The following is a 20,732-nucleotide window of genomic DNA, read 5'->3' on the forward strand; positions in this document are numbered from 1 at the left end:
AAAAAACAACAAATAAAGAATGAAAACAATATAAGGGATGAAACCAACTGAATATAACAGGTAGGTGTTGGGTACAGGTTCTCTCGAACCTCACTTTTTCAGAGTACATAGCAAAGCATTATTAAATTAAAATAGACCAGATTATGGTCACAAAACCCCTATTCCGTGGGTCACCCCTATTCGCATGACTTAAATAATAAGTACATATTAAGGGTGGGTATCAGTCCCGACACACCCAATCTCCTCGGGTGCGTCCGGAACCCACCAAAACCCTCGGACGCTCGGGGCCAGGTATCTGTGCTCAACAGCAGCTCGTACCTGTGTGGACCCTGGTCGTTATCAACTTCCCTGTGCTATGTAAATCCAATGTGATCTGTACCAAAATGAACAAAGAGTTGAAAAATTGAAAAAAATGAATAAGGTAAATGGGTAAAAAAATGAATGAAAAACAAAAGAAGTAAAAGAAATAAAAAATAAAAAACTGCCTGGAAGAGCAAAGACCGCAAGAGCTGGCACGTATCAATACCTCCTACGGCACCTGTCACCCATGTCTACCGTGTACAAACGTCAGGGAAAAGACATAATAAAGATATTGTTTATTAAAAAAAATATAAAAAGCAAGATGTCCCGTTCTCAAAAGTTGACTGTGGCAAGTGGCGGAGATCAAAAGAGTAAACCAATTCCTCTGAGTGTATTGAACTCAAACTGAAACTGAAAAAAAGGAAGGAAATAGAAGGATAAATTAGATAAACAAATCTGTTATACTCGGAGAACAAGGCGAACAACAATCCCCCACACCTTAGAGCATGCCCGGTGTAATTTTGAACTCCACATTCAGCCCAACAGGGCGTAGTGTGGAAAGTTCAAAAATCCACCGTAGTTCCTTCTTTTTGAGAAGAGTTAAACGGTCCCCACCTCTTTTTGGGAGTGGGACATGGTCCAGAATCATAAATTTCAAATCCCGCTCTGTGTGGCCCTTTTCTGTAAAATGTTTGGCCACTGGCAAATCCAAACGTTTTTTACGTATAGTGTATCGGTGGTTATTTAACCGTGTCTTCATGGCACATTTGGTTTCGCCTATATACAAAAGTTGACAAGGGCACCACAGAACGTAGATAACATAATCCGAACAACAATTTAGATAATAATTTATCTTATATTTTTTGAGTGTATCAGGGTGTTGGAACTCAGAACCTTTTACCATTAGATTGCAATTGACACAAGACCTACAAGGAAAAGATCCCTTGCCCATTGTACCAAAGTATCTTTGTTGTGGTGTTTTGGAGGAAGATATATCGGCTTTCACCAATTTGTCCTTAATATTAGAAACTCTTCGATAGGACATAATGGGGGGATGTTTAAGAGATGGAATCTGGGGGAAACCTTTTTCTATAATCTGCCAATTGCGTTTCAAAATTTTAGTTAATTGTGTACAGGTATCATTAAAAGTGCTCACAAATGTCAGTCTCTCTCCCCTATCTACTGTCCGATTAGTGGGGCTCAGAGTCAGTGCTCTATCCATAGATTTGACCCGCTCGCCATGGATGTCCAGCAGCCTAGGGGGATAACCCCTCTGTCTGAAGTTGCGGGACATCCTGGCGAGTGCTGCTTCGCTATGTTCAGGGCGGTCAACTATTCTCTTAACCCTCAAGAACTGACTATACAGTAGAGATCTCACCATGTGCCTAGGGTGACAACTCGTGTACTGTAGGAGGGTGTTGCAGTCAGTCTCTTTAACGTAAAGGTCCGTGTGGAGTTTGTACACAGTACACGAGTTGTCACCCTAGGCACATGGTGAGATCTCTACCGTATAGTCAGTTCTTGAGGGTTAAGAGAATAGTTGACCGCCCTGAACATAGCGAAGCAGCACTCGCCAGGATGTCCCGCAACTTCAGACAGAGGGGTTATCCCCCTAGGCTGCTGGACATCCATGGCGAGCGGGTCAAATCTATGGATAGAGCACTGACTCTGAGCCCCACTAATCGGACAGTAGATAGGGGAGAGAGACTGACATTTGTGAGCACTTTTAATGATATCTGTACACAATTAACTAAAATTTTGAAACGCAATTGGCAGATTATAGAAAAAGGTTTCCCCCAGATTCCATCTCTTAAACATCCCCCCATTATGTCCTATCGAAGAGTTTCTAATATTAAGGACAAATTGGTGAAAGCCGATATATCTTCCTCCAAAACACCACAACAAAGATACTTTGGTACAATGGGCAAGGGATCTTTTCCTTGTAGGTCTTGTGTCAATTGCAATCTAATGGTAAAAGGTTCTGAGTTCCAACACCCTGATACACTCAAAAAATATAAGATAAATTATTATCTAAATTGTTGTTCGGATTATGTTATCTACGTTCTGTGGTGCCCTTGTCAACTTTTGTATATAGGCGAAACCAAATGTGACATGAAGACACGGTTAAATAACCACCGATACACTATACGTAAAAAAACGTTTGGATTTGCCAGTGGCCAAACATTTTACAGAAAAGGGCCACACAGAACGGGATTTGAAATTTATGATTCTGGACCATGTCCCACTCCCAAAAAGAGGTGGGGACCGTTTAACTCTTCTCAAAAAGAAGGAACTACGGTGGATTTTTGAACTTTCCACACTACGCCCTGTTGGGCTGAATGTGGAGTTCAAAATTACACCGGGCATGCTCTAAGGTGTGGGGGATTGTTGTTCGCCTTGTTCTCCGAGTATAACAGATTTGTTTATCTAATTTATCCTTCTATTTCCTTCCTTTTTTTCAGTTTCAGTTTGAGTTCAATACACTCAGAGGAATTGGTTTACTCTTTTGATCTCCGCCACTTGCCACAGTCAACTTTTGAGAACGGGACATCTTGCTTTTTATATTTTTTTTAATAAACAATATCTTTATTATGTCTTTTCCCTGACGTTTGTACACGGTAGACATGGGTGACAGGTGCCGTAGGAGGTATTGATACATGCCACCTCTTGCGGTCTTTGCTCTTCCAGGCAGTTTTTTATTTTTTATTTCTTTTACTTCTTTTGTTTTTCATTCATTTTTTTACCCATTTACCTTATTCATTTTTTTCAATTTTTCAACTCTTTGTTCATTTTGGTACAGATCACATTGGATTTACATAGCACAGGGAAGTTGATAACGACCAGGGTCCACACAGGTACGAGCTGCTGTTGAGCACAGATACCTGGCCCCGAGCGTCCGAGGGTTTTGGTGGGTTCCGGACGCACCCGAGGAGATTGGGTGTGTCGGGACTGATACCCACCCTTAATATGTACTTATTATTTAAGTCATGCGAATAGGGGTGACCCACGGAATAGGGGTTTTGTGACCATAATCTGGTCTATTTTAATTTAATAATGCTTTGCTATGTACTCTGAAAAAGTGAGGTTCGAGAGAACCTGTACCCAACACCTACCTGTTATATTCAGTTGGTTTCATCCCTTATATTGTTTTCATTCTTTATTTGTTGTTTTTTTCATTTTTTCCTACCTGGAATTGAGCATTGACGGCATAGGGTTTGGCATGGAACCTTGCCGCGTGGTTACCTGTTTACTCATGGACTGCCGTGTTATTATGTTTGGGACATGTTATTCATGTATTTTTCTATGTAAGGGAAGCTTTTCCAGTTCTCAAAATGGCGCCGTCGCACCTATTCGATTGGTGCGCAGGCGCCGGTACATGACCATGTACGGACGATTAAGTCGGCAGTGCGCACGCGCCGATCTGCTGTGGTGTTTGCAAGACGGAGATCTCAAACCAATGATTAAGTAGAACGTCATGTTAGGGGGCGGGCTGGCACAGACGGCGCTTCCGGAACGCCAAGTGTCCATGCACGCCATTACACACGTCTAAGGTATAGTGTTACTGTAATCACTCCTCTGATTGTTTGATTGTTTTTAATCATAGGCAACCTTATTGTTTTTAGATCACTGTCAGCACTTTAGTATCCAGGTTTCCTGGATACCTGTATATGCACCTTGCTCATAATAAGACAGATATATGAGCCTTACATTGTACATTGATCACTCTACTGTACACGGTTTATGCTTTAATTGCACTTTATTGTATTTTGACTGTACACTTGATTGATAATTGTTTCACTTGATGAGTATTTGTATAAAAGAAATCACAAATCTGTTTAGTTCAGCTTGAAAAAGATCCTGGAGAGGATCGAAACGTCGCTGCTGTTTTGCACATTGTTTTGATGGAATAAATTTTATCTTTTTTTCACACCATTGGAGTGCTGCCCTGATCTCTCTTCTTTTATATATATATATATATATATATATATATATATATATATATATATGTATAGATTTACTGTATTTAAGTTTATTTCTTCATATGTTATGAATTGCTTTGCTAATTGTGATGACGTGGTATCTGTGAGTCAGATGACGTATAAAAGATGCGTCCTGATACCTGTACACAGTTGATAAAGGCTGCTGAGCCGTAACGCGTACTGTGATGTATACTATGCTGTTTGATGTATAAATAAACAGATAAAGATTGAGCAAGAATCTTTGAGAACCGCGACCCTTCTTTCAATACATTTGGATTTCTCGCTGGTTCACGGGCACTAATGTCTAGTGCAGTGCCGACCTCTACTTGACCGCTTTCAACTTTACAATCAGTACTGACACACGAAAATTGCTCTAAAATGTTTGGATTGTAGCATTGAAGTACAATGCACACAAGCAAATAGGGTGAGATTTATTGAGCTGTCTTTTAGGAAGGTTCTCAAAAATAGAGATGAACACGGCCGCACATATACAATGTTCTATGATCTAATTGCTTCTCAGCATCATTTAAAAAATGAACAGGTTGTTAGTGCACCTTTTGATCAAAATGTGCAAGTCCACCTGAAAAGAGTGGGTGCCTAAACTGGCGTAGCGTTGGGTGGTGACCACTGCTGGCATGACACTTAGCCCACAGGGGGAATGACTCAGTGGCCAGACAGCCCCCCCCCCCCCCCCCCCACAGACAAAGCACCACACCAGGGTGAATTCCTACCATGTGCTCCCTGCCAGAAGGCTGGGAGAGTGCTAGAAGGAGACCCTTATGCAGTCTCCTACTGATTAAAAATGCCTGGGCTGAATGGTTGTGGTGGAGTGCTGACCAAGGAAAAACAAAATAAAAGAGGGGCAGAATACAAATGTAATTCAAATATAAAGAAACAGAACACGACTGTACATCCACAACTTGTACTTATAGTAAGATTGGCCATATAATATACTAATATAACTTTGTGCGGACAAGCAAAAACCAAAACTTGACAAAAAAAATAAATAAAAAAAAAAACATGTTTTTACTAAATTCTGTTGTTTTGCTTGCAAAACCTCTGTTATGTCCTAACAGATTGGTTGACAAAGGAAACTGCTCCACTTCTTTTGCACTAGTTTTATCAGTGTTTCTTATAGTTAGTGGGGTCAGTAGGAATGGCAGCATGTAGGAACAGTAGGTGTCTAAGTTTTCTGAAACATTGTTTCAATAGCCCTGTCTGATTGATTTGTCCCAGGACATAAGGTAACAATGACTAGAGACTGTGCCCACAAATGCCAATTGGAATTGGCCCTGGAGCCCACTTACATGACTGAATTATTTTGGTCAGATCAATGATCAAACATCTGCTTGTATAGAAGCCAAGCAATACTTCCTATACGTAACCAACACAACAGCAGGCATGGCAGCTGAGGGTGCGTTCACACGGCCGTCTGTCCCTTTTTTTTTTTTTTTATCCCCGTTTTGTTTCCTTTTTTGCAGGCTGTAAACGGATTCAAAATGGTTTTAAAAAAATCCCATTCATGTCAATGGGATTCTTTTACAATCCATTTGCACCCGTCAGCACTCATTTTTTTTTACGGCAGAAAAAACAGCACATGCAGTATTTTTTCTTCCGTCCAAAAAAACGGAAGAAAAAACGGATACATTAAATTTAACAGTGAAGTCTATGGAAAACGGATGAGCCTTTAACCCGTATAGGACCTAGAGCGTATGGATACACCTGGGGTGACTGCTGATATCGATCAGCAGGCACCCCATGCAAATGCCCACGAGGGTCATCAGACCCCCTCCATGTCGGCGATCGGCACAAATCGCAAGTGAATTCACACTTGCGATATGCGCAGATTCCGGGTCATACGGGTCTATGGTGACCCAGAATATAAGGGGGATAGCGGTTGTCTAAGACACACAATCCCCCTGTAGCGATAGGAGTGAGGTGGCAGAGGTGCCACCCCTCCTATCCCTGCTATTGGTGGTCTAGACGCGACCACCAATAGCAGATCGGGGGCGGGGGGGGGGGGGGTTTACTTTCATTTTCCCCGTTCTGCCCACCCACAATAGGCCGGGCAGGACGGGGAAATGACGGAGGACTGGCGCCGAAGATCCACTTACCCGTCCGTGAAAGCTGCGGGACGGGATCAGCGGCGGTGATCGGTGCGGGCGGCGATGTCGTGCGGCAGAAGAGGACGGCTCCCTGGATCCGACAGAAGCCGGTAAGTTGCCTAGCAACATCTAGAGGGCTAAAGTCTGAGACTGTAGCGCTCCAGATGTTGCAAAACTACAACTCCCAGCATGCCAAGACAGCTGTTTGGGCATACTGGGATTTACAGTTTTGCAACAGCTGGAGGTCTACAGTTTAGAGACCACTGCACAGTGATCTCTATACTGTAGCACTCTAGATCTTGCAAAACTACAACTCCCAGCATGCCCACACAGCAGTTTGCTGTCTGTGCATGCTGGGATTTGTAGTTTTGCAACATCTGGAGGTTCACAGTTTGGAGATCACAGTGCAGTGGTCTCTATCTGTAGCCCTCCAGATGTTGCAAAACTGCAAATCCCAGCATGCCGAAACAGCTGTCTCGGCATGCTGGGAGTTTTAGTTGCGTACCTCCAGCTGTTGCCTAACTAGATCTCCCAGCATGCCCTTCGGCGATCAGTACATGCTGGGAGTTGTAGTTTTGCAACAGCTATAGGCACACTGGTTGGAAAATACTGAGTTAGGTAACAGAACTTAACTGAAGGTTTTCCAACCAGTGTGCCTCCAGCTGTTGAAAAACTACAACTCCCAGCATGTACGGTCTGTCAGTACATGCTGGGAGTTGTAGTTTTGAAACAGCTGGAGGTTTGCCCCGCCATGTGAACGTACAGGGTACATTCACACGGGAAGGTTTACAGTAAGTTTCCTGCTTAGAGTATGAGCTGTGGCAAATTTTTCGCCGCAGTGCAAATTTCTAGCGGGAAGCTCACTGTAAACCTGCGCCCGTGTGAACGTACCCTAAAAACACTACACTACACTAACAGATAATAAAGGGTAAAACACTACATAAACACCCCCTTACACTGTCCCTCCCCCCAATAAAAATAAAAAAAGGTATTGTACAGCAGTGTTTCCAAAACAGAGCCTCCAGCTGTTGCAAAACAACAACTCCCAGCATTTTCGGACAGCCACTGACTGTCCAGGCATGCTGGGAGTTTAGCAACAGTTGGAGACACCCTGTTTGGGAATCACTGCCGTAGAATACCCCTATGTCCACCCCTATGCAATCCCTAATTTAGTCCTCAAATGCGCATGGCGCTCTCTCACTTCGGACCCCTGTCGTATTTCAAGGAAACAGTTTAGGGCCACATATGGGCTATTTCCATACTCGGGAGAAATTGCATTACAAATTTTGGGGGGCTTTTTCTCCTTTTACCCCATATGAAAAGGAAAAGTTGGGGGCTACACCAGCCTGTTAGTGTAAAAAAAAAAAAAATTTGACACTGACAGTATGGAGCAACACCAGCATAAGTGTTAAAAGGAAAAAGAGACCCCCAAAATTTGTAACGCAATTTCTCCCGAGTATGGAAATACCCCATATGTGGGCATAAAATGCTCTGGGGACGCACAAAAAGGCTCAGGAGTGAGAGCGCATTATGTACATTTGAAGCCTAAATTGGTGATTTGCACAGAGGTGGCTGATTTTCCTGCGGTTCTGCCATAAACGCAAAAAAAGAAATACCCACACGTGACCCCATTTTGGAAACTACACCCCTCACGGAACGTAAGAAGGGGTATAGTGCGCCTTAACACCCCACAGGTGTTTGACGAATTTTCATTTAAGTTGGATGGAAGAATGAAAAAAAAAAAATGTTTTCACTAAAATGCTGGTGTTACCCCAAATTTCATAAGGAGAAATAGGAAAAAAGCCACCCAAAATTTGTAACCCCATTTCTTGAGTAAGAAAATACCCCATATGGGGATGCAAAGTGCTCTGCAGGTGCACTACAATGCTCGGAACAGGAGCGCCATTGGGATTTTGAAGAGAAAATTTGTCCGGAATTGAAGGCCACGTGTGTTCACAAAGCCCCCATAGAGCCAAAACAATGGACCCCCCCCCCCCACATATGACCCTATTTTGGAAACTACACCCCTCACGTAATGTAATAAGGGGTACAGTGAGCATTTACCCTCCACAGGTGTCTGACAGATTTCTGGAACAGTGGTCCGTGAAAATGAAAAATTAAATTTTTCATTTGCACAGCCCACTGTTCCAAAGATCTGTCAAACGCCAGTGGGGTGTAAATACTCAGTGCACCCCTTATTAAATTCTGGGGTCATGTTGGGGGGTCTACTGTTCTTGCACCACGGGGGGGGGGGGACTTTGTAAACGCACATGGCCCCTGACTTCTATTCCAACCAAATTCTATCTTCAAAAGCTCAATGGCGCTCCTTCTCTTCTGAGCATTGTAGTGCGCCAGCAGAGCACTTGATATCCACACATTGGGTATTTCCATACTCAGAAAAAATGGGGTTACAAATTTTGGGGGTAATTTTCTCCTATTACCCCTTGTAAAAATGTAAAATTTGGGGAGAAACCAGCATTTTAGTGAAAAATTTTTTTTTTTCATTTACACATCCGACTTTAGCAAAAAGTCGTCAAACGCCTGTGAGGTGTTAAGGCTCACTGTACCCCTTGTTGTGTTCCTTGAGGGGTGTAGTTTCCAAAATAGTATGCCATGTGTTTATTTTTATTTTTTTTGCTGTTCTGGCACCAAAGGGGCTTCCTAAATGCGACATGCCTTCCAAAAACCATTTCAGCAAAATTTGCTTTTCAAAAGCCAAATGTGACTCCTCTTCTGAGCATTGTAGTGCACCAGCAGAGCACTTGACGTCCACACTTGGGGTATTTCCATACTCAGAAGAGATGGGGTAACAAATTTGGGGGGGCATTTTGTCCTATTATCCCTTGTAAAAATTTAAAATTTGGGGGAAAACTAGCATTTTAGTGGAAAAAATAAATCATTTACACATCCAACTTTAACAAAAAGTCGTGAAACACCTGTGGGGTGTTAAGGCTCACTGGACCCCTTGTTACATGCCTTGAGGGGTGTAGTTTCCAAAATAGTATGCCATGTGTATTTTTTATTTTTTTTTGCTGTTCTGGCACCATAGGGGCTTCCTAAATGCGACATGCCCCACAAAAACCATTTAAGAAAAACTCACTCTCCAAAATCCCATCGTTGCTCCTTCCCTTCTGAGCCCTCTACTGCACCCGCCGAACATTTGACATACACATGAGGTATTTCCTTACTCGAGAGAAATTGGGTTACACATTTTAGGAAGATTTCTCTCCTTTTACCCCTTAAAAAAATTCAAAAACTGGGTCTACAAGAACATGCCAGTGTAAAAAATGAAGATTTTGAATTTTCTCCTTCAATTTGCTGCTATTCCTGTGAAACACCTAAAGGGTTAACAAACCTTTTGAATGTCATTTTGAATACTTTGAGGGGTGCAGTTTTTTATAATGGGGTCATTTATGGGTCATTTCTAATATGAAGGCCCTTCATATTGTGAAAAATTCGAAAATTGCTGCTGAACTTTGAAGCCTTCTGATCTCTTCCAAAAGTAAAAACATGTCAACGTTATGATGCAATCATAAAGTAGACATGTTGTATATGTGAATCAATATATAATTTATTTAGAATGTTTATTTTCCTTACAAGCAGAGAGCTTCAAAGTAAAAAAAAAAATGCAAAATTTTCAATTTTTTCATCAAATTTGGGAATTTTTCACCAAGAAACGATGCAAGTATCGACAAAATTTTACCACTAACATAAAGTAGAATATGTCACGAAAAAACAATCTTGGAATCAGAATGAAAGGTAAAAGCATCCCAGAGTTATTAATGCTTAAAGTGAAAGTGGTCAGATGTTCAAAAAACGGCCGGGTCCTACAGTGAAAATTGGCTGGGTCCTTAAGGGGTTAATGTCATCTGTTTGCATCCGTTTTTACTTCTGAGCATGCTCAGAACAAAAAAAAATATTTTTTGTTTATTAACTGAACAAAAAAGGATACAAATGGATAACATCTGTTTGTATCCGATATTGTCCGTTTTTAATTTTGACGGGATAAGAACTGGACGGGTCTAGACGGCCGTGTGAACACAACCTGATTCAGGCCACACTAATGAGTCCTCATTCATACATAAGTGAGGCACTGATCACTGCAGCAGACAGGACTGACTGTAAAGAAGGGTCTCAAACAAAAAATATAATTATAGTGTGCCACTCAGGCAGACACAAACTAATATTTCCTACTTTCTTTATCTTGTCAACTGAGCTGTATAAAATAGATAAGTTATTGTATCAAATCAGGAGGATAAGTCATTGTTTCAAAAGGGGAGTTATTTACAACACAAATAAAGAAACACAGCCGCACATCCACCATTTATATTTTGATCTACTTGCTTCTCAGCATAATTTAAAAAACTAACAGGTTGTTAGTATACATTTTGATCAAAAAGTACAAGCCCACTCGCCACGTTAAAGGTCCATGCCTACCATGCCCACAGAGGAAACGACCCAGTGGCCAGGCAGCAACATGGTGGATGTGCGGCTAGGTTTCTCTATTTGTGTTGTACGTTTGTAGTCTCTTACTCCGCTCCACCCATGGCCCAGGCGTTTTTAATTAGCAGGAGGCTGCATGGGGGTTTCCTCCTTATAATTTCCTCCTTATATTCTCCCAGCCCTCTGGCAGTGAGCACATGGTAGGTTTCACACTGGTGTGCTTCTCTGTGGTAGCCATTGTTTCTGTGACGCTTTGTCTGTGGGGTGGTGTGGCTCAAAGCCAGAGGCTGCCTGGCCACTGGGTCGCTCCCCTGTGGGCATGGTGTCTCGGAGGCAGTGGTCGCCGCCCAGCGCTACACCATTGTTATGTTAAGGACCCACTCTGACTAGGTGGCCTTGACGTGGTAAGTGGGCTTGTACTTTTTGATCAAAATGTATATTAACAACCTGTTAGTTTTTTAAATTCTGTTGAGAAGCAAGTAGATCAAAATACAAATGGTGGATGTGCGGCTATGTTTCTCTATTTGTGTTCTATATGAGGATAAGTTATTGTTTCAAATGAGTAGGATAACTTATTGTTTTAAATGAGGATAAGTTATTGTTGCAAATGAGGATAAATTACTGTATCAAATGAGAAGTATCATCACATTTACATTAGAGGATGTGGATAAGTTACTGACTGCAAAATACAAGGTCTCATTAAGCTAACTAACAAAAGTTATGACCAGTGGAACAAATAAAATGTGTTGTCCCTTCAAGCATTACCAGTTGCACCCCCCATTCACAATCACCCCCCCCCCCCCCCACCCACATGCTTCCCCACAATGCCAGACACTTCCCTGGCTAATAACTCACGAACACAGAAGGGGAGATTTATCAAAACCTGAGCAGAGGAAAAGTTGCCCATAGCAACCAATCAGATCACTTCTTTCATTTTTCACAGGCCTTGATAAGAATGTAAGAAGTTGATTGGTTGCTGTGGGCAACTTTGCTTCTGCACAGGTTTTGATAAATCTCCCCCAGTATGTCTTAGCAGTGAGACCTGGTTTTTAATGTTCGTAACGCTCTTAGACTAACGCTCTGTTATTCAAAGGTTAAAATCGGTTGCCTCAGCGGTCATGCTTCATACTCTTAGACAGATGTGGAATCCGGGTTGCCTGGCAGGGTTAACCAGATGTCCCAAGAAAGTCCGACTTGTGGCTCGATCGGCGCAAGCCCGAGGATGGACACAGGGCCACTGAGTTTTGAAGGCTTTATTTAGTGCAGAACAACGTGTTTCGAGGAGTCACCCCTCTTCGTCAGGTTCGTGGCAATACAGTGTTTTACAGTTGTTTATATACACATATAGGATTTCAAATTCTGGCGGGAGCGGGCCACGGGGTCTGTGGGGATGTCACGTTAGCTTGTACTGTGCAATATAATGGGAGCCTATGTCGAACTATTCGGAATTTCCCCCATTGAAATCAAGAGGCTGAGTGTAGCCTATGCGAGGTCTGATGACAGTGTATGCCTGCTAAGCAGGAGGGATCGCGGTCAGGCAGTGGATGGGGGGGCTGGTACCTAGCATCAGATTCCGGCAGGGGTATAAACTTTAGCATGAGGGTGAACTTATATTTACTTTTGATCAATCAATTAACCCACTGACCTACATTTGTCAGTACTATCCTACGGAAACATCTACCCATCCTATATCAAGACTGAGATGTGGCAAGCCTACTACAAAATGGCACCAGATTTGTCGCCAAGAAAGGACAATCCTTAAAGGGGTACTCCGCCCCTAGACATCTTATCCCCTATCCAAAGGATAGGGGATAAGATGTCATTACACCACGGTCCCGCTGCTGGGGATCCCCGGGATCCCCGCTGCGGCACTGCGCTATCATTACAGCACAGAGCGAGTTCGCTCTGTGCGTAATGACGGGCGATACATGGGACGGAGCCGCGTGACGTCATGGCTCCGCCCCTCGTGACATCACGGCCCATCCCCTTAATGCAAGTCTATGGCAGGGGGCGTGACAACCGCCACGCCCCCTCCCCTAGACCTGTATTGAAAGGGGCAGGCCGTGACGTCACAAGGGGCGGAGCCGTACGTAATGATGCTCCTGCCCCTGTATTGCGCGTCATTACGTGCAGAGCGAACTCGCTCTGTGCTGTAATGATAGCGCAGTGCCGCAGGAGGGATCCCGGGGCTCCCCAGCAGCGGGACCGCAGCGTACTGACATGTTATGGCGGAGTACCCCTTTAAGGGATATATTATCCCCAAGTGAATTTACATCAGGAGATTCCAACATGAATTGGCTGGCAACAAAGGGATGCTACCGCTGTGGTACCACCAGATGCATCTGTTGTACTTTAATGACTAACACTACCACATTCACATCCACTATAACCAACCAGAAATTTCCCATTCAGTCATTGATTAACTGCAATTCCACCCACGTGGTATATCTGGTCACATGTACATCATGTCACATACAATACATAGGTAGTACAGCTAGAAAACTCAAAATATGTATTGCAAAACCAAAAACTTAGGTCCAGAGAAGCTTTCTGGATTCTAACTCTTGATTCTCACCACCCCTGTGGTATGAATACCAAGAATGACTTGATGTACATATATTAATCAACTCTTCTTCATATTTATATTTCAGATTTCTTCATGTTGACATAATTCATTTTATTTTATTTATATCATAATTTCCGCTTGGCATTTCACTCTAGGCTGTACCCAGTGCTTCAGATGTACTCAAGGTTTATTTCGCCACTTATAAATGCTATATTTGGTATGAAATTTGAATTTCAAAAAGGCTCATTTCCAATTGTTCTCTAAGGTGTTGTTTCCATTCCTTATTGGCTTTTTCCCCCCTGTTATATGGTTCCCAGATAATCCATTATTATTATTAAATTCCTTTTTATGATATTATTTACATACACACGCTGGAATAAACCACATACCAGTTTTTCTTTTCGCGCTGTCTCGATCATATGGCATTAGCATGCATGTATCATTATTGTAATCCGAGTTGTTCACATAACATACGCCAGACCATGGCTTTTTGTTCTGTCACATGACATCATATATATTGTAAACTGATGAGTTAGTTTGTTGTTCACTGCGTCTATTGTCATTTTCTGTATTTATATGGACATTTTTCGGCCGCTGTTCACACTAGTGTAAAATAGTTTTTTTGCCGAGCTGTCTCGATCATATGACACTAGTATGCATGTATTATTGTGAGCCTAGTTGTTCACATAATATATGCCAGACTACAGCTTGTTTTTTGTCACATGACTTCGTATATATATATTAAAAAATGATGTGTTAGTTTTCTTGTTCATTGCATCTATTGTCATTTTTTGCACTTGTATGGACATTCATCTGCCATAGTTCACACCTGTGTATAACATAATATGGCATAATCCGGTAGACACAAGGCCTGAGTCACTTCTTGTAGATTCACATTATCCTTTTTATTCACACCACGCCTTTGTTCTGCACCTTTCCTACATCTTAGGACATATGGTGCAGTTCACACCATGCTTCTCTTGGAGCGTATCTAAAACTGCATACGGTACTTACCATCTACTTACATGAATCCGCTCCATGTTTTCTGGCTTTTTTCATGAGAAGCATGTTTCACAGATGTCATTCAGCCTCCGGTCCCAGCATTTGCTGGCTTCCATTGGGCTCATTAGTAGTTGAGACTAAAAAAGGGGCACATCCCCGTCAATATTTTGCCACGACTAAGAGCCAGATTCAGCTTGAAACGAGTCGGTGTTTCCTTTTTGTTTTTTTATTCACTATGGATCCCCTGTTTTTAACCTATGGAATAAAAGTGAAGTTTTATCCTCTATCTACTCTTTGGAGCAGCTGGAGGCCCCTGCTTTTTTGCCCTCTCTTTCAATGTTTTATTATTAATTGTAAAGTTGTCAACTAATAAAAAAAAATAAAAATCACAGCTTAGTTTCCATCTCTCAGATTGCTCTGGTAAAATGATAGCTGGGCCATGATTGATTGTTATGTGCAGATTAGACAGTTTTGGTCATTTTGTTTGAGCTGTTTGTTGTTTGCCGGAATATTCAGCTATTAAATATTGTTTTGTGTTAGATCTGTGATTTGTGTGTTATCAATGAAGTAATAACGTGGATGACCATGCTCTAAGTAAGGTGTTTCCATAAATCTGTGTCACAAATCAGTCATGTCTCTTTATGCCTCTGCCAAAGTTTGCATGAACCGTGACCTATTCAAACACTTTAGAATACACAATAGGACTCAACAGAGCTGCCCCTTATTTTTGTTTTAGGGTTTTTTCCTACATCATACTTCAAATACTGCGAAGTAGCAGCTTACAGATTATTATTTTTCATTTCTAACCCTACAGTGTCTTTACCTAGCCTGAATTTGACACAGTCTCCAATGTCTCAAATTTCAAAATCAACTTTTCAAGGTCCGAGGCCCTAAACCTCACTCTCCCCATTTTTTTGGTCTATACACTGCAAGCTGCATTTCGACAACCAATCCCTCAAATATCTAGGTATTCATCTACTAAATGATCCAAAGCTAGACTACCTGCTAAAATTTACTTGGTTTGGTCATTGTAAAATATTTATAAAGGGGTAGTCCGGCTAAAAACTACTAATCTGATCGCGGAGGGGTCCAATCGCTGGGACCAACAACCCCCCCGATCTTCAGTACAGGGACCCGGCCTTGTGTGGCTAACACTCATGTCGTGGACCTTAATAAGAGGTTAACAGATACGCATCATCCATTCAACTCTATGGGAGAGGCGGGGATGCACGAATGCTACATCTCCGCCTCTCCCATACATATACATGGTGGGGGCTTGTCTGCCACAGCATCATGCGATGGCCGATATGGCTGTTGCATTGGGAGAGCCGCAGAAGACCAGGGCCTCGTACAGATTGAGGGGGTTCCCAGCGGTCGGACCCCCTGCAATCAGACACTTCAGTGTTCTATGGCTGAAGTTCTCCTTTAAGTTGTTTTTTGCCAGACTATCCCTTTAAGATGAACAGTTTGACAAGAATTCTATATTCTTTTTAATGCCTTCCAATTAAAATCCCTCCGTTCTTCTTCTCTTGCCATAAAAGGGTTATCATAGGAGGCAGAAATTTGCGATTCAAGTGAATGCTTCACAATAAAAGGAAGGGGGTGCAGAATATGCACTATAAAGGATGTCGGGTTGCAGTCACAGTCCCTGTTCTTTATAATAGTGAATCATCCATTTCTTCTCTTGTGCGTTATAGTACACCATCAACTACAATACAGTAGTGTTCCTTATGGTGCACCATCTACAGAAGTGATTGCACACCCTTCCCATTTTCTATCGTGCAGGTAACACCAAGTAACCATGATCCATCCTTATCAATTGTCAATGTTGTGGTACTACCATTAAGAAGGTTATATTTTGCTTCACATACTAAATAATGGCAGTTACAATGTGGCCAGCTTCCACCTGGTCCAATCTTCTCCTTGCTGCTGCTCCAGCATGCACCTAGGACAGGCAGCTGTAAGGTCTGTGGAAGATGCACCATGTAATCGCACAACTACTATACTGTGACTGAAGGCCCATGTCATCAATAAAGTTAGGAGCAACCTGGCCAGCCCACTGTGTCAGCCTGTTATCAGGACTAGCAGAAATGAAGTGGAAGGAAACAGGACCCTTCAGTAGCCAGGCACTGCAGACTCCCAGAAACAGATGGATGGAGCCAAGGTGTTCCATTCAAGGTCCTCAGAAGAACCGGCTTTTGATTAATTCTGCACACAGACTTCAAGATCTATGCTTAAGGGTACATTCCCACACGGCGTATTTGCTGCGTATTTGCTGCTGCGTATTTCATTTTCTCTGTTGAAGTCAATGGGTAGGAAAATACGCAGCACCAAATACGCAGCAAATACGCAGCAAAATACGCCGTGTGGGAACGTACCCTTAGACTGTATTTAAACCTGCTCCAGCATGGTCTGACATGTCGGCGTACTTTCAGCCGATGCGACTTGTCGCTCAAAAGTTTCTATTGATAAATTCAGCACCAATGCATTTTTCTGTCTAAAATAGACTAGAATGTATCATGTTCTAAAAATTCTCTAAATCAAAAGTCACAGAAAAGTCGCACATATTTAGACAGCGAATTTCTGTGCGACAAATTAAGACAAGAAAAAACAGTCTAAATCCTTTGATAAACATCCCCCGATGTGTTTCAGGAGAAGCACTCCCTTCCTCCGATCAATATACATACAAGTTATAAGGTGGAGACATAAATAGTATGAAAATTGAACATTCACAGATAAAAGTTAATCATAATAATTATATATATATATATATATATATATATATATATATATATAAATATAGTTCCAATACATACAGTACAATCTAGGACAAGAGTCTATAAAAATAAATTGTATGAACCGAGTAGCGCCGGAGTGGACCGGAAACTGCCTGCTGCCCGTAGGTAAACAGGGAAAGCAGAAATCTCGTCCCACTCAGGTTGCTAGGTGCCCGGGTCACATGATTCCACACAAGCCAATTAGCAAAGCTCAGCAGACAGCGCTGTAAACATCCTGTTCTTGATCGGGCAACTTACCTGTGATCATCTACATGTGCCGGTGTAATAAAGAAAGCTGTGTCCCTGTAGTGGAATGTGACCCTCCCCACAGGGACACACTTTCCTGCTTTACAGCCGGCTCCCTCTCACACCCTAACCCAAACCCCCAATCATAACCCTAACCCCCTAACAGCGATCAAAACTAAGAAGAGCTGATGCTAAGCTCAGGTCACATTCGGCTACGGGTCACAGTTTTTTCCACTTTACCGGCAAACTGTGATCCACAAAGATAAAAACAATATGCTAGGGCAGGTAAGTATATGTGTATAAGGGGATAAAGATACACATAAAAGCATATTTACAGCAAAGCATACAATAATGATATAAGGGGATAAAGATACACATAAAAGCATATTTACAGCAGGGCATACAATAATGATATAAGGGGATAAAGATACACATAAAAGCATATTTACAGCAGGGCATACAATAATGATATAAGGGGATAAAGATAAAAAAAAAAAAGGAATATTTATAGCACAGGCATACAATAATGATAACGTAGAATAAGGATATTGTAAAGTAAGAATATATAACAGAAAGGAGAAATAGCACTGTCTTAGACTATAGTAGTATGAGCCTCCACTACTGTTATTCATATTGATCTTTGTATTTATAGGGCCATATGTATGTCACACTCCCCTACTATACACACGTATTCCTAGGGGCATGCATATATAGCCATTTATTCATTTAGTAAATTCAATTATCTAGCTAAATTCGGTATTTCGGATACTGAAAGTCAACCCTGTTATTATACGTTATATTTTGCATTGATAAACCCTCTTTACAACGCATTTATCCATTTATCGTTGTCATGTTTGAACTGAACGATATTGTTAGTATTCACCCTATTCTATATCCTTGCTGTACAATATCATTATTGTATGCCCGTGCTGTAAATATGCTTTTGGCTTAGCCGATTGGCTTGTGTGGAATCACAATGCACTTAGCGACACGTCCTAGCAACCTACGGGCAGGACATGATCGCTCCTTTCTCTGTTTATCTATGGGCAGCAGGCAGTTTCCGGTCCATGCCGATGCTACTGTTCTTTAAACTCTGTTCATACAATGTATTTGTATATAGTCCTAGATTGTACTGTATGTATTCGAACTATTTTTGATATATATATATATATATATATATATATGTATTCATTTTATGATTTATTAGCTTTTATCTGTGACTGTATTGATGCCACTCCCACGGTATTTGGCGCACATTTTCATACTATTTATGTCTGCACCTTATAACTTGTATACATAATGATCGGAGGAAGTGGGTGCTTCTCCTGAAATGCATCATCTTCACTCTTATTGTTTTATCCATCTATAAATGGTTCGGCTGAGGACCTTGAATAGAACTAGAGATGAGCGAAGTTAGTGATTCATCACAAACTTCTCGGCTCGGCATTTGCTGACTTTAGCCTGCATAAATTAGTTCAGCTTTCAGGTGCTCCGGTGGGCTGGAGACTCTCTCCTAGGACTGTATCCACCTTTTCCAGCCCACCGGAGCACCTGAAAGCTGAACTCATTTATGCAGGATAAAGTCAGCAACTGCCGAGCCGAGAGGTTCTTGAGGAATTGAATTACTGTAACTTTGCTCATCTCTAAATAGAACACCTTGGCTCCATCTGTTTCTGGGAGTCTGCAGTGCCTGGCTACTGAAGGGTCCCGTTTCCTCCCACTTCATTTCTACTGTTACTCAAGACATACTGTGTTTGTTCCTGTGACCCAGCAGCTAGCAGAGATATCCTACCATTGGTACCTCATCTACTTGTGGCAATAGGCATTTTTCATTTTTTCCTGAGTTGAGCAGCAATCTGATAGTGTTGTGGGTTTCCACACACTTGACTTAACGTCTTCCGCTGAGGGTAATACACAAGGCGCCGATACCGTTCTCTTCTTGTTATCAGGACTAGCATGAGATAGTGCAGTCGACAAGTAATTCTCATGACTCGTGGCTAGCAGATCCAGCAATAAGTCAGTTAACAAATATGTTTGTACAGGCCATGTCTGTGTGTTGGAACTTGTGCAGACGGTGGCAGCCCACACAGTCCATCGGTAATCTGCCCAGTTTGCCAGACTGTCTAAACAGCTACCTCAGTAATGGAAGATTTTGAAAGAAAGTTAATTGTGACACCTTACGAACCAGAGATATTGTATTCAAAATAGTCATCAGTCCAACTGTAGAAACCCAAAATGGAGAAAAACACATCTGAGCAGTGAGAGGAAAATAGAGCATAGATCACTGCTTTTTTTATACCATGGAAACCTGCTGGAGATAATGTCGTCGCGATACCTTATTCACGTCAAGCTTCTTCTTTTCAGATTCAGTTCATGTTTATATTTATGTTACTGTTATTAAAATTAACTTTCGACATGTTGCACAGAGATGTCAAAAATCGAATTGGTCCGGGTCTCTCACAGAAAACCCCTTCGACAGTTAGTTATAGCCAGGTACAGTGGGCAGCAACATGCTTTGCTCCCTGGCTTAGCACACAGTCCAACTGATTATAGAAGTTGGGCTCCTTAAACGCTAATTGAGTCCACCTCATGTAATCAGCTAGTGTGCTGAGTATGGCAATAAACTAGTGGGTTGCAGGGGATCTCACCACTGAGACTGACTAATCGTAGCTTTTGACATGTCTGGTGTGAAAAGTCAAAAGTTAATTCATATGACAGTAATGCTTTACAGTTGCGCATTGGAGAGTAATGTAATTTATCCATACCTACCTCATAACCAAGAAATATCTGAAGTGGAATAATACTATTTGCATATGCACAAGCAATGCTACCTAGGCTCCAAAACATAAAAAAAACAATTTATTGAATTTGTGGGGAACAATGCACAAATTATAACCTAGCAAAAACGCACACTTACTTGCCATTTAAGGACAGATGGCATATATGATAATGGCCAGAATATATATTGATGCTCTGTTAGTATTGCAAATAGTTTTGTTAACACATATCATACAGGTTGTAAAACAAATGTGTGTTCATCTTTGTTTTAGGCCTGCAGTTCTTTCTCTTGTGACCTGCTGTCTGCTGTTTATAGAAAATCTGAGGGTTTCTGGAAAATACTATACATAAAACTATAACACGACCAATGGAGAAAGATGAACTACTACAGAAAAGTGATATGAAATAATAAAAGCAACAACAGATGTAACTACATACATAAATGAATTGGTTCAGTAGAAGTTACTTTGTGGTTACATTTTGTACCAATTAGCGTCACAGGGAGAGATTGAAAAAAAAAGAAAAAAAAAGTAAT

Source organism: Hyla sarda, chromosome 1 (genome assembly GCF_029499605.1).
Source record: "Hyla sarda isolate aHylSar1 chromosome 1, aHylSar1.hap1, whole genome shotgun sequence".
NCBI classification, from domain to species: domain Eukaryota; kingdom Metazoa; phylum Chordata; class Amphibia; order Anura; family Hylidae; genus Hyla; species Hyla sarda.